Below are 13,986 nucleotides of genomic sequence, written 5' to 3' on the forward strand. Positions count from 1 at the left end.
TGTTGCCCAGGCTGGAGTGCAATGGTATGATCTCAGCTCACTGCAACCTCCACCTCCTGGGTTCAAGTGATTCTCCTGCCTCCGCCTCCCAAGTAGCTAGGATTACAGGCACACACCACCACGTATTTTTGTATTTTTATAGAGATGGGGTTTTGCCATGCTGGCCAGGCTGGTCTCTAATTCCTGACCTCAAGTGATCCGCCCACCTCGGCTTCTCAAAGTGTTGGGATTACAGGTGTGAGCCACTGCATTTGACCAATTTTTGTATTTTTATTAGAGACAGGGTTTCATCATGTTGGGCAGGCTGGACTCAAACTCCTGACCTCAAGTGATCTCCCTGCCTCAGCCTCCCAAAGTGCTGGGATTACAGGCGTAAGCTACCACGCCCAGCCTGTTGTTGTTATTGATGGCTTAGAAAAGTTTTCTTTTAGCACAGGACCATTATCAATAATGTTATATAAACTTTTAGGACTACGGTCAAACCTGGGAAAATTCTTAACAAGTCTCTTTCATATAAAGCTATAATAAAATCTTAAAGAATTTTCCCCAGACTGGCTTTTGACATTAAACCTTGTTTTTCCTCTATTAACCACACACTTGGGGTGCCAAATGCCACAGGACACATTCATATTGCCAGACAACCTCTAGCTATGCAGGTTTATGTCACAATGCCCCATGAGTTAGCACAACAGAGTATTCCTAGAAACCATTCCCATACTGGGATGGCTAGTAATACCTTGACTATACACAAAGAGGCTGTGAATCAATAAATATATCCTGCAAAAATCCAACTAAATATATCTGCGGGTCAATTTTCCCATAGCCAGACCGCAAAAGTGCCCACAGCCATTCCAATGCCACTCAACATAAGGAAAAGTGTAACAAAGGGGAAGTCAGGTAAAAAGACAGCAATCTTAGCTGACTGTGGTTTAGACGACTTACATTTGCAAATTCTTCAAAGATATGTGACCACCTACTGGCATTATTCTGTTTCTTGATCTGGATGCTGGTTATATACGTGTGTCCAGTTTGTGAAAAAATCTTAAACTACACACTTATAAAATTTACGAATTTTCTCATGCATATGTTATATACCAATAAAACTTTTTAAAAATTAACCAAGTAAACACATTGCTAGGGTCCCTTCCAGACCCTCAGATTGGGTCTTGAAAATTAAGCTTCAGGCTGGGCGTGGTGAGTCACACCTGTAATCCCAGCACTTTGGGAGGCCGAGGTGGGTGGATTACCTGAGGTCAGGAGTTAGAGACCAGCCTGACCAACATGGCAAAACCCCGTCTACTAAAAATACAAAAATCAGCCAGGCCTGGTGGTGCACATCTGTAATCCCAGCTACTTGGGAGGCTGAGGCAGGAGAATCACTTGAACCCGGAGGTGGAGGTTGTAGTAAGTTGAGATCGCACCATTGCACTCCAGTCTGAGTGACAGAGCGAGACTCCGTCTCAAAAAAAAAAAAAAAGAAAAGAAAAAATTAAGGTTCATTAGTTTCAAAGAGATAATAGCAATTAGATATCATAAGATGTGGCGTCTAATACCAGCTATTCCTTGAACTACCCATGGGAGTCGAAGAAGACACATATGCCTCCCTAAGCAATTTTCTCACCTAAAATGGGGAAGTTTAAGCTAGACTATAAACTCTAAGACCTCTTTCCAGCAGTCATTCAATAAATACTTCCCAAGTACCCCTTAGTGTTTGTCATTACATTAGGTAAATGAAACATGCACACAATCCCTGCCTGCCCTGCAGGCACTCCCCATCTAGTAGGGATTAAAACACAATGAGCAGCATTAGGTAAAAACTAATCTGAATAAATATGGATTTCAGTTAATAAAAGTGTAACAATATTGGTTCATTAATTATAACAAATATACCATACTAATGTAAGATTAGTTAATAGGTCAAACTGGTTGCAGAAATACAGGAACTCTATACTATCTTCAGATTTACAGATCTTTAGATTTACAGATTTTTCTTTAGATTTACAGGTTTTTCTATACATCTAAAACTATTCTAAAATCAAAAGCTTATTTTTAAAAAGACAATAAACATGTAAATTAATATTAAAAGAAATTGTGTTCGGTTCTCAGAAGTTAACATGATATTATGGATGTAGAGACTACTTTAGAAAGACTAGCTAGGAACACTCTGAGATAATACAACTGACACAGAAAAATAAGAAGAAACAAGAGAAAGAAAATCCCTTCAAAAGAAAGTATATATATAAAGACCCTGAGGTGGAAAAGGAGATTGGCCTTTTCAAGAAATCAAAAGAAAATCCTTACGTGTCCAAAGCATAATGAGCAAAAGAAAGCCCAGTCAACAGGGGCAGATTATATAAGGTCTTGGATAAACAGTGTCTATTTCACCCAAAGTATAATGGAAAGACACTGGAGGGTTAAAGCAAGGAAGTAAAATCATCCAATTTACTTTTTTCTTTTTTAATTCATGAAGCTACACTGTGGAGAATGGATTGTAGACGGGTTAAAGAAAAACAATGAGGTCAGACCAAGCGGCTCACACCTGTAATCCCAGCATTTTGGGAGGCTGAGGCAGGCAGATCACGAGGTCAGGAGACCGAGACCATCCTGGCCAACATGGCGAAACCCCATCTGTACTAAAAATACAAAAATTAGCTGGGCATGGTGGCAGGTGCCTGTAATCCCAGCTACTCAGGAGGCTGAGGCAGGAGAATCATCTGAACCAGGGAGTCGGAGGTTGCAGTGAGCTGAGATCGTGCCACAGCACTCCAGCCTGGCAACAGAGCAAGACTCCATCTCAAGAAAAAAAAGAAAAAAGAAAAACAATGCAGACCCTATAGGGAAGCACTAATATCCTTTTATTCTTAACCTTGAATTATAATATTTTTCAATACAAAAATCATTCCAAAAAAATTCCAGAAAATTAAAGAATTAAGTTCTATAAATTATTTTATTCAGATAGTGTCTGCTTTCTTTTTACCAATCTGCTTCTCTATGACCTTTCTAATCCTTTATAAAAATAATTTATGGAGTTTGCACTTTAATACGCTATCATAACTCTTCTAGAGGCTGTTGAAAATTTTTATGCCATTTGTTAAGTGCTCTGTAATAAAACTCCTGGAAATTCAAAGGTAGAACACAAAATAAATTATAAAAGCTGAAAATTTTTATCCATTAGATTAATGTATCAAAGAATAAACAGTCCAACCCCCCCCGAAAAAAAACAAAAGTAGCAGCACCTGCTGCCACTGCCAACACCTGTGACAATTTTTTAAATGACTGCAAATTCTTTGAAACTTCTTCTATCAAGATATGGGAGTTTATGTTCCCTCTCCTTGAATCTACAATAGCCTGTAACTAACTTGTTTTGTAACCAATAGAATGCAGGTAGGACTTCCTAGGCTAAGTCAGAAAAGGACATGTAACTTTCACTTAGTTCCTTGGACAATTCCTGCTGGTGCCCTGAGTCAGTCCTGTTAGCAGTGTAGCTGCTCTAAAGCTGCCATAAACCAGCCCATGTAGAGACCACATGGAGGCTCTGACATGACCTGAAGCGAGAGATATGCCAAGTCACCCCTCAGCTATTCCAGTTCTAGCCACCATCTGAATAAACACACAACAGACTCTGGGCCAAAATGACTCAATTAAGCCCCTTGCCAAATCCCTGACCCACAGAAACCAGGAGATAATAAAACTATTAGAGTCTCACCCCAGCTGGAATGCAATGGCGCGATCTCCTATCTCGGCTCACTGCAACCTCCACCTCCCGGATTCAAGCAATTCTCCTGCCTCAGCCTCCTGAGTAGCTGGAATTACAGGTGCATGCCGCCACGCCAGGCTAATTTTTTGTATTTTAGTAGAGACAGGGTTTGACCATGTTGCACAGGCTGGTCTCGAACTCCTGAACTCAGGCAATCCTTCCGTCTCAGACTCCCAAAGTGCTGCTATTACAGGTGTGAGCCACCACACCCGGCCCTGGGGTCATTTTTCATGCAGCAATTCTAATAAGCCTTTTCTAGTAAATATATGATAATTCATGTAAATAATTGGGAGAAGGAGAAGAATTTGTTTGGTTAGCAATACAGGTCGATTTTCTAGCTTCCATGTACCTAAGGGATCTGGAAAAGCCATGTAATATAATAGCTCACAGAAAGCAAGGTACATTCTCCCTAAAGTCAACATAATTGGCCTTATAATCTCTACAGATTCTTTACCTGCATCATGATTCCTCTATAGCAAAAGAGAATGGATAAATATATTTATCAGGCCACTGAGTAGTCAACTGAGAGCCTTATACCATATAATCCTACTAAATATAGTAGTTATTTATTATGGCCTAAATTAATCCCTGGCTTCTCCTGAAACAAAATGAGTGAGCCATTTATTGCAGAAGCATCAAAACTACCAAACAAAGCAAAAATTAAGTTTATTCTCTTTTGAACCAAGAATTATCACACATTACCACTAAGAAGGACAGACCTTTTAAATTATGTTTATCAGCCATCCCTTTCTAAAACTTTTATTCATTTAATTAACACAGATCTATTAAGCACTGAGTGTATGCAAATATTAGTATGAATGACTCTACAGCTACAAAGAAGTTCAGAGTGCTATGGGAAAAACCTCAACCAACCAATTTTAAGTTGAATTTTACTTATTTATTTATTGAGACAGGGCCTTCCTCTGTCGCCCCAGTTGGAGTGCAGTGGCACACTCAGGACTTACTGCAGCTTCACCTCCCAGGCTTAAGAGATCCTCCCACCTCAGCCTCCCTGGTGGCTGGGACTACAGGCATGCACCACCACGCCTGGCTAATTTTTTTGTATGTTTTGTAGAGATGGAGTTTCACCATGTTATCCAGGCTTAAGTTGAATTTTACCCTTTATTTTTTACTTTGAGATAGGTTCTCGCTCTATCACCTGGGCTGGAGTACAGTGGCACCATCACGGTTCACTGCAGCCTCAACTTCCTGGGCTCCAGTGATCCTCCCATCTCAGCTTCCCAAGTAGCTGGGATCACAGGCGCGCCACCATGCCCAGCTAATTTTTGTTTTTTGGGTAGAGTCAGAGTTTCGCCATGGTGTCCAGGCTGGTCTCGAACTTCTGAGTTCAAGCAATCCACCTGTGTTGGCCTCCCAAAGTGCTGAGATTACAGGCATGAGCCACTGCACCCGGCCTTAAATTGAACTTTAAATCGATATATTAAGTAATACAATGAGAAGTATGCTAAAGTAATATAGGAGAATAAATAAGGGTGTGCTAGATGTTTTGTTTTCTATTTACTCCTCCAGATCTATTCTCCATCCTTTATCCTATGCCCTAGGAGGCTGCTGTCATGTACTACATAAACTGGGCTCCTTTGTTCTCTGGCTTTAAATTGGGTTCAATAAATGAGAAGCAACAACCAGGGTCTCTCTGGACTCCTACAACTACTCTCTTGCTTTGCCCTTGCTGGGCCAAATATGGTGCAACTTCCTAGCATTGCTAGTCCCTAGGTGCTGCACTATTCCTTGCTGGATTCCTGTAACCCTTCCCATACCATTGTAAATACTCCCTTCATTAGACTCTTTGACCTAAAGTAAGAGTGTTGTTTCCTATCAGGATACTAATAGAGAGGGACACCTAACTCAGCCTGGAGAAGCCCGGGAAGAATTCTCAGAGGAGATAATGCTTCAGCTTATTTTTTTGTTTTTATTTTTTTGTTTGTTTGTTTTTTGAGACTGAGTCTCAATCTGTGGCCCAGGCTGGAGTGCAGTGGTATGATCTCAGCTCACTGCAGCCTCTGCCTCCTGGGTTCAGGCGATTCTCCTGCCTCAGCCTCCTGAGTTGCTGGATTATAAGTGCAAGCCACCACGCCTGGCTAATGTTTATATTTTTAGTGGAGATGGGGTTTCACCATATTGCCCAGGCTGGTCTCAAACTCCTGGAGTGCAGTGGCACAATCTCGGCACACTGCAACCTCTGCCTGCTGGACTCAAGCTATCCTTCTGCCTCAGCCTCCCAAGTAGTTGGGACTATAAGTATGCACCACACACCAGGCTAATTTTTGTAGTTTTTGTAGAGATGGAGTTTCACCACGTTGCTCAGGCAACCCACCTGCTTCAGCCTCCGAAGTGCTCAGATTTCAGGCATGAGCCACTGTGCCCAGTCTCAGCTATGTCTTAAAAGTGGAGGATCAAGCATGGTGGCTCACGCCTGTACTCCCAACAATTTGGGAAGCTAAGGCAGGAAGATCAATTGAGCTCAGGATTTTGAGACCAGCCTTGGCAACACATCAGAACCTCATCTCTACTAAAAATAAAAATTAAAAAAAAATTAGCCAAGTATGGTGGCACGTACCTATAGTCCCAACTACTCAGGAGGTTGAGGCAGGAGGAGTACTTGAGCCTGGGTGGTCCAGGCTGCAGTGAGCCCTGATCAAACCACTGCACTCTAGCCTGGGTGACAAGAGCAAGACTCTGTCTCAAAAAAAAGGAAAAAAAATGCTGAGTAGCCGGGCACGGTGGTTCACGCCTGTAATCAGAGCACTTTGGGAGGCTGAGACAGAAGATCACCTGAGGTCAGGAGTTTTGAGACCACCCTGGCCAACGTGGTGAAACCCTGTCTCTACTGAAAATATATATATACACAAAAATTAGCCAGCCATGGTGGCAGGCGCCTGTAATCCCAGCTACTCAAGAGGCTGAGGCAGGAGAATTGCTTGAACCCAGGAGGCAGAGGTTGCAGTGAGCCGAGATCACGCCACTGCACTGCAGCCTAGATGGCAAGAGCAAGACTGTCTCATTAAAAAAAAAAAAAGCCGGGCGCGGTGGCTCAAGCCTGTAATCCCAGCACTTTGGGAGGCTGAGACGGGCAGATCACGAGGTCAGGAGATCAAGACCATCCTGGCTAACATGGTGAAACCCCGTCTCTACTAAAAAATACAAAAAAACTAGCTGGGCGAGGTGACGGGCGCCTGTAGTCCCAGCTACACGGGAGGCTGAGGCAGGAGAATGGCGTGAACCCGGGAGGCGGAGCTTGCAGTGAGCTGAGATCCGGCCACTGCACTCCAGCCTGGGCGACAGAGCGAGACTCCGTCTCAAAAAAAAAAAACACAAAAAACGGCTGAGTAGGTTAGGCAGGAAAACTAGGTGGTGAAGGAGGAAGGAGGGTAACAGCATCTAAGGCAACAGCACTGTCAAAAACTTGGAGATACAAGAGATTATGAGATTTAAGGAAAGACAAGGAGTTCAGAATGGTAGAACACAGCAGTATGATAGGAAGGCTAGGGCCAAATGATAAAGAGTTTTGAGATGCTGAGGTATTTAATAAATCTGTTTTCTATAATAAATAAATTTGAAGAAAAAGAAAATTCAGAGGAAGAAAAGAGGAGAAAGCTATAGTTTAAACGATAATTAAGAGACATACCAACCCAATATAATGTGTAGACCTCTTCTGGATTCTGATTAAACAAATTATTCAAAAACGGAGAGGGGAATCAGGTACAGTGGTATACAGCTATAGTCCTAGCTCCTCTGGAGGTTGAAGCAGGAGGATAGGTTGAGGCAGGAGGATTGCTTGAGGCTGCAGTGTGCTATGTTCACACCTGTGAACAGCTAGTACACATTAGTCTGGGCAACATAGTGAGACCTTGTCCCTAAAAAAATTACAATTAAGAAAAATAGAAAAGTGGTGAGGAAGACGTGGAAGAGAATAATTGGACATGCATGTCCTTTTTTGTTTTTTTTTTTTTTTAATTCAAGACAGGGCATCACTATGTTGCCAGGCTGGTCTCAAACTCCTAGGCTTAAACAATCCTCCTGCCTCAGCCTTCTGAGTAGCTGGGATTACAGACATATGCCACCACACCCAGTTGGAAATGCATCTCTTAATGAGATGGATGGGGTTTTCTTACTTTCAATTACTTCGTGTGTTTATTAATGACTATTATTTATTGCTGGAATGAGGATACAACATAAATTCTAATCCCATTTTTCATTTTATAAATATAAATGCTAAGAAAACCTATTCAAATAAGTAAGTAGATAAGAATGAAAGAAGTTTTGTTACAGTAATGCCATTAAATTTTCTGAGTTAAATGCCAAAAAAATTACCAAAATCTATGATTTTTAAAAATTTTCTGGGAAATGGCATTTGACTTCACTATTCCTTATAATTTTTTTTTTGTTTGTCTGAGATGGAGTCCCACTCTGCTGCCTAGGCTGGAGTGCAGTGGCACGATCTCAGCTCACTGCAACCTCTGTCTCCAGGTTCAAGCAATTCTCATGTCTCAGCCTCCTGAGAAGCTGGTATTACAGGCGCGCTCCACCATGCCCAACTAATTTTTGTATTTTTAGTAGAGACAGGGTTTCACCATGTTGGCCAGGCTGGTATTGAATTCCTGACCTCAAGTGATCTGCCCACCTCAGCCTCCCAAAGTGCTGGGATTACAGGCATGAGTCACTGGAATTTTTCTTTTTTTTCATTTTTCTTTTTTTAATTTTTATTTATTTATTTTTTTAATTGAGACAAGGTCTGGCTCTAATGCCCAGGCTGGAGTGCAGTGGCACAATCTCGGCTTACTGCAACCTCTGCCTGGTGGGCTCAAGCCATCCTCCCGCCTCAGCCTCCCAAGTAGTTGGGACTACAGGTACGCACCACACACCAGGCTAATTTTTGTAGTTTTTGTAGAGATGGAGTTTCACCATGCTGCCCAGGCTGGTCTCGAATTCATGAGCTCAAGTGATCCAATCCTTTAGCCTCCCAAAGTGCTGGGATTACAGGCATGACCCACCACTCCTGGCCCTATAAAAATTATTTTTAATGATTAGCTAAAACTTGATCAAGTCCTTCAATTTTGTTGAAAACTAACGAAATATGCCTGACTTATGAAAAGATGCTACCCAGTCATTGATACCACCGCCTTCTCACCAACACCCTGATTTGTCTCTCGGGTGGTGTGGAAGGCCTCTCACCACAATGTACTATTTAGGACGTCTGGCCAATGTGCCTTTCTTTGTAAAGTGGAAGGTAGAAAATATGAAAGACTAACTGTAGAATCTAGAAAGCCCCCTTAGAAATACCTATAGGCTTTCATTATTTTATTTCAGCCTCATTGCATACACCATTAACTCTAGCACTGACTGTGGTTATTTCATCCATCAAGTCCTATCTGTTTGGTCACCTGCAAGTTCCCTGAAAGGAAGATAAAGGTCTTAACCTCTTAACCTCTTCTTAAAATCCCAGAACCTACATCTCAGTGTTAGGTGTAGGTAAGACTCCCAGCAAATGTTTACTGAATGAATATGTAAATATGAGCATATTTCATCATTATTCTTAGTCTTCTTCCTTGCTAGAAAAAAACATAATCTGGGGTTAACTAAGATAGAAATCAGAAGAAATTAAAAAAAAAAAATCAGAAGAACCTGGGAAAGAGAAAACTAAAATACATGAACCTTCAAATTTTATCGCAATGAACTTTTGGTACATCCATCCTCATTTCCAAAGAGCTACAATAGAGGTCGAGTACGGTGGCTCACGCCTGTAATCCCAGCACTCAGGGAGGCTGAAGCAGGCAGATCACCTGAGGTCAGGAGTTTGAGAGCAGCCTGGCCAACATGGTGAAACCCTGTCTCTGCTAAAAATACAACAATTAGCCAAGCGTGATGGTGGCAGACACCTGTAATCCCAGTTACTCGGGAGGCTGATGAAGGCGAATCGCTTGCACCCAGGAAGGGGAGGTTGCGGTGAGCCGAAATCATGCCATTGCACTCCAGCCCGGATGAGAGTAAGACTCCATCTAAAAAATAAAAAAGATTCAGGGAACAAATTTTGTCAGATAAAAGGTGCTCATTTCACTTTCACTGGTTCAGATTACCTACAAAGATACCTTGGCAGACACAGTGGCTCATGTCTGTAATTCCAGCTACCAGGGAGGTTGAAGTAAGACGACTGCTTGAAACCCAGAGTTCAAGACCATCCTGGGCAACAGTGAGACCCAGTCCTTAAAATCTTTTTTTCTTAATCAGCCAGGCACAGTGATGAGTGCCTGTTGTCCTAGCTACTCAGGAGGCTGAAGCAGGAAGACTGCTTGAGCCTAGGAGTTCCAGGTTGTAAGTGAGCCACCATCATGCCACTGTACTCCAGCCTGAGCAACACAGTGAGACCCTATCTCTCAAAAAACAAAACAAAACAAAACACGATCTCATTAGTAATTAAATGACACAATAAATGAGAATACCTTAAAACCATAGAGCTCTGAAAAAAATGTTAAATTATCTTCCTAACATTGACAAACTACTTACATGTGACTTTTCTTAGATGATAATCCAGAAACAGATTTTATTCCAGTGCATGTTAGTGATCTTCATTTTGTTAAGCAGCAAAATTTGCAGTGTAGTAAAATAGTTCTATCCATCAAGTCAAATATTGACAAATGACACTTCAGTCCTATAACTTTATAACTTAATGCTGTTGAAATTACTAAGGTATAAATGTTAGTTAATTCAATAATGACATCACAAAGACAGATCTTATTTGTTTCAACTGAGGTCCCTGGGATCACGAAAGCCTATTTTCAATTTCATCATTCTTTAATTCACAAGTGGCTCACACATGTAACTCCAGCATTCTAGGAGGTCAAGATGGGAGGACTGTTTGAAGCCAGGAGTCTGAGACCAGCCTGGGCAACATAATGAGACTCCATTTCTACAAAAAATTTAAAAATTACACCAGCATGGTGCCACATACCTATAGTCTCAGCTACTGAGGAGGCTGAGGCAGGAGGATCACTTGAGCCCAGGTAGTCAAGGCTATAGTGAGCCATAAGCCTGAGCGACAGAATGAGACCCTGTTTCAAACAAAAACAAAAACAAAAACAAAAAACAAAACACAAAACACACACAATTTGTTGAAGTACTACGTATCCAGTACTATGTTAGAGATGGTATTTTGAATGTATCAAATGCCGTTTTAAGTTTTTTTTCCATCCTTCTTTCCTTACAAAAATTCCCCAAGTTCAACTGTAAAAAATCTCTATCAACCTTATTTACGGTATTAGATTCATATAATTCTGAATACTCTTACCAACCAATCAGTGTTTTCTTCTTCACTGGAGGAAGAAAGTTACATGTAAAGCCTGATGACACAAAAATCACAAAAATAAAAACAGAACTAATTACTAATGTTTGCAGCTCTACTATCTACTCCTACAACATGTAGCATTTAAAGAGTTTACATAAGAAAGCTCACACTAAAGTATGATTTTTCATTAGACATTGAAGTCAAATTTTCAGTTTCTAACTCTTCAACACCATTTATTCCAAGTACACTCATTTAAACTTTGGGTTTCAGTTTTACAGGTTTTTACATACCCTGACATCTATCAGTGCAAAAATACCCCCATCTACTGGCAAGAGGTGACGTTACAGGCTACTTTTGAAAGTGCCAGCATGCTACAGGGGAATTTATCAAGTCATAAAGACTTCATCCAAACAGCTCCCCCATCTACAACCCAACTCCCAAAATCCTGAGCCATCCAAATGATTCCCCAAAGCTCTTCTACTTCTTACCAAACATTGGGGAATGGAAGGAACAGAGAAGTACAGTTAATCGGTTAAATGTCTGCCATATTAAGATAAAATTTGTTTATAAAAATATAGTTTTAAATATTTAAAATATTGAGGCCAGGTGCAGTGGCTCATGCCTGTAATCCCAGCACTTTGGGAGGCTGGAACGGGCATATCACTTAAGATCAGGAGTTTGAGAAACAACCTGGCCAACATGGTGAAACCCTATCTCTACTAAGAATACAAAAAATTAGCCAAGCATGGTGGTGCATGCCTGTAGTCCCAGCTACTGGGAAGGCTGAGGCGGGAGAATTGCTTAAACCAGAGTGGCAGAAGTTGCAGTGAGCTCAGATTGCACCACTGCACTCCAGCCTGAGTGACAGAGCGAGACTCTGTCTCAAAAACAAAATATTGAAAATATTTGATTAAAATATTGAAATATAAATACCTAATTATATTTCATTATATGAATTCTTCATGATATGCTGATACTCCAAGGTATACAAGACATTTATGCCTTTTTTTCCTTGCCTAGCTAGGATTTCAATCCAAAATGCTTACTTTAAAAGATGTGTATCATTTAAACAAATACATATTAATCATCATTAATGTTGTACCTGCTCTTATAAAATATAATTGGTTTTGACCATATTTCTTTAAAATAAAATCTGTGGTCAAAAATGACAAAGTTTGTCTACAAAAAACTGTACACCTTTAACAGTATCTTTCATGTACATTTTTCCATCATATTGTTAAAATAAATAAGACTTGCCTTTTTTTTTTGAGACCATGTCTCGCTATGTTGCCCAGGCTGGTCTTGAATTCCTGGGTTCAAGCGATCCTCCAGTCTCGGCCTTCTAGATAGCTGGGATTACAGGCACACGCCATCACACTTGGGTTTTTGTTTTTTTGGGTTTTTTGGGGGTATTTTCACACCTGGTTTTAACACTGTCATTTTAAGCATGCATTTATAACTAAAGGGAGAAGCACAGAGAAAATAAGTGATTTGTTTAGATGCACAAAGCTTATACGTGGCTTAACTAGGATATGAACCCACATTTTCTGCCTCCAATTCTATACTCTCCACAACATTCTGACTACCTTTCATAAAATCACCTGTCATAAAATGACCAGGTACAGTGGCTCATGTCTGTAATCCCAGCACTTTGGGAGGCCAAGGTGGGCGGATCACTTGAGGTCAGAAGTTTGTGACCAGCCTGACCAACATGGTGAAACCTCATCTCTACTCAAAATAAAAAATTAGCTAGGTGGAGTGGCAGGCCCCTATAATCCCAGCTACTGGGGAGACTGAGACAGGAGAACTGCTTGAACCCGGGAGGCTGAGGTTGCAGTGAGCAGAGATCGCGCCACAGAACTCCAGCCTGGGCAATAGAGTGAGGCTGCGTCTCAAAAAAAAAAAAAAATTACTAAGTGTATCTTACACAGAAAATAAGATCTACATTATGGATTTCTGCTTTGTGACAGTGCCCAGGAATGCACGGTGGTTAAAAAAAAAAAAAAAATCTGCTGACTGGGCGCGGTGGCTCATGCCTGTAATCCCAGCACTCTGGGAGGCCGACGTGGGCTGATCACCTGAGGTCAGGAGTTCAAGAACAGCCTGGCCAACATAGCGAAACCCTGTCTCTACTAAAAATACAAAAATTAGCCAGGCGTGGTGTGGGCGCCTGTAATCCCAGCTACTTGGGAGGGTGAAGCAGGAGAATCGCTTGAACCTGGGAAGTGGAGGTTGCAGTGAGCTGAGATCGTACCATTGCACTCCAGCCTGGGTGACAGAAGCAAGGCTCTGTCTCAGAAATATATATATTTGTGTGTGTGTATATATATATGTGTATATATATATACACACACACACCTATATGCTTACATTTTAATAAAATTAAGTTTCTTCCTTTCTTTTGCCTTGTAGAAAAAAAATATACACATAAAGCTGGGCGTGGTGGCTCACGCCTGTAATCCCAGCACTTTGGGAGGCTGAGACGAGTGGATCATTTGAGGACAGGAGTTCAAGACCAGCCTGGCCAACATGGTGAAACCCCGACTCGACTAAAAATATAAAATTACATCGGCATGGTGGCATGTGCCTGTAGTCCCAGCTACTTGGGGGGCTGAGGCAAAAGAACTGCTTGAACCCAGGAGGTGGAGGTTGCAGTGAGCCAAGATCGTGCTACTGCGCTCCAGCCTGGGCAACGGCAAGAGTCCATCTCAAAAGAAAAAAAAAAAGAAAGAAAAGAAAAAAAAAGAAAAAATACACACATAAAATAATGTAAGCAAAAACAGGCCAGGCACAGCAATGACTCAGGCCTGTAATCCCAGCACTTTAGAAGGCCAAGGCAGGGGATCACTTGAGGCCAGGAGTTCAAGACCAGCCTGGACAACACAGTGAGGCCCCAGGTCTACAAAAAAATTTAAAAAATAAAAAAAAT

The 13,986-nt window shown here is 41.4% G+C and overlaps 1 long non-coding RNA gene across 1 annotated transcript in view; it reads right to left on the reverse strand.

The window, feature by feature from the left end:
- The window catches only part of LOC105512508, a 23,252-nt gene extending 13,967 nt beyond the window's left edge, over window positions 1-9,285 (reverse strand). The window contains exon 1 of the long non-coding RNA XR_001002240.1: window positions 8,808-9,285. This is a non-coding gene — a long non-coding RNA (uncharacterized LOC105512508). The remainder of the gene's footprint in view (window positions 1-8,807) is intronic.
- Between the last annotated feature and the right edge of the window lie 4,701 nt (window positions 9,286-13,986).

Source organism: Colobus angolensis, unplaced genomic scaffold (genome assembly GCF_000951035.1).
Source record: "Colobus angolensis palliatus isolate OR3802 unplaced genomic scaffold, Cang.pa_1.0 Scaffold1, whole genome shotgun sequence".
Lineage (NCBI taxonomy): Eukaryota > Metazoa > Chordata > Mammalia > Primates > Cercopithecidae > Colobus > Colobus angolensis.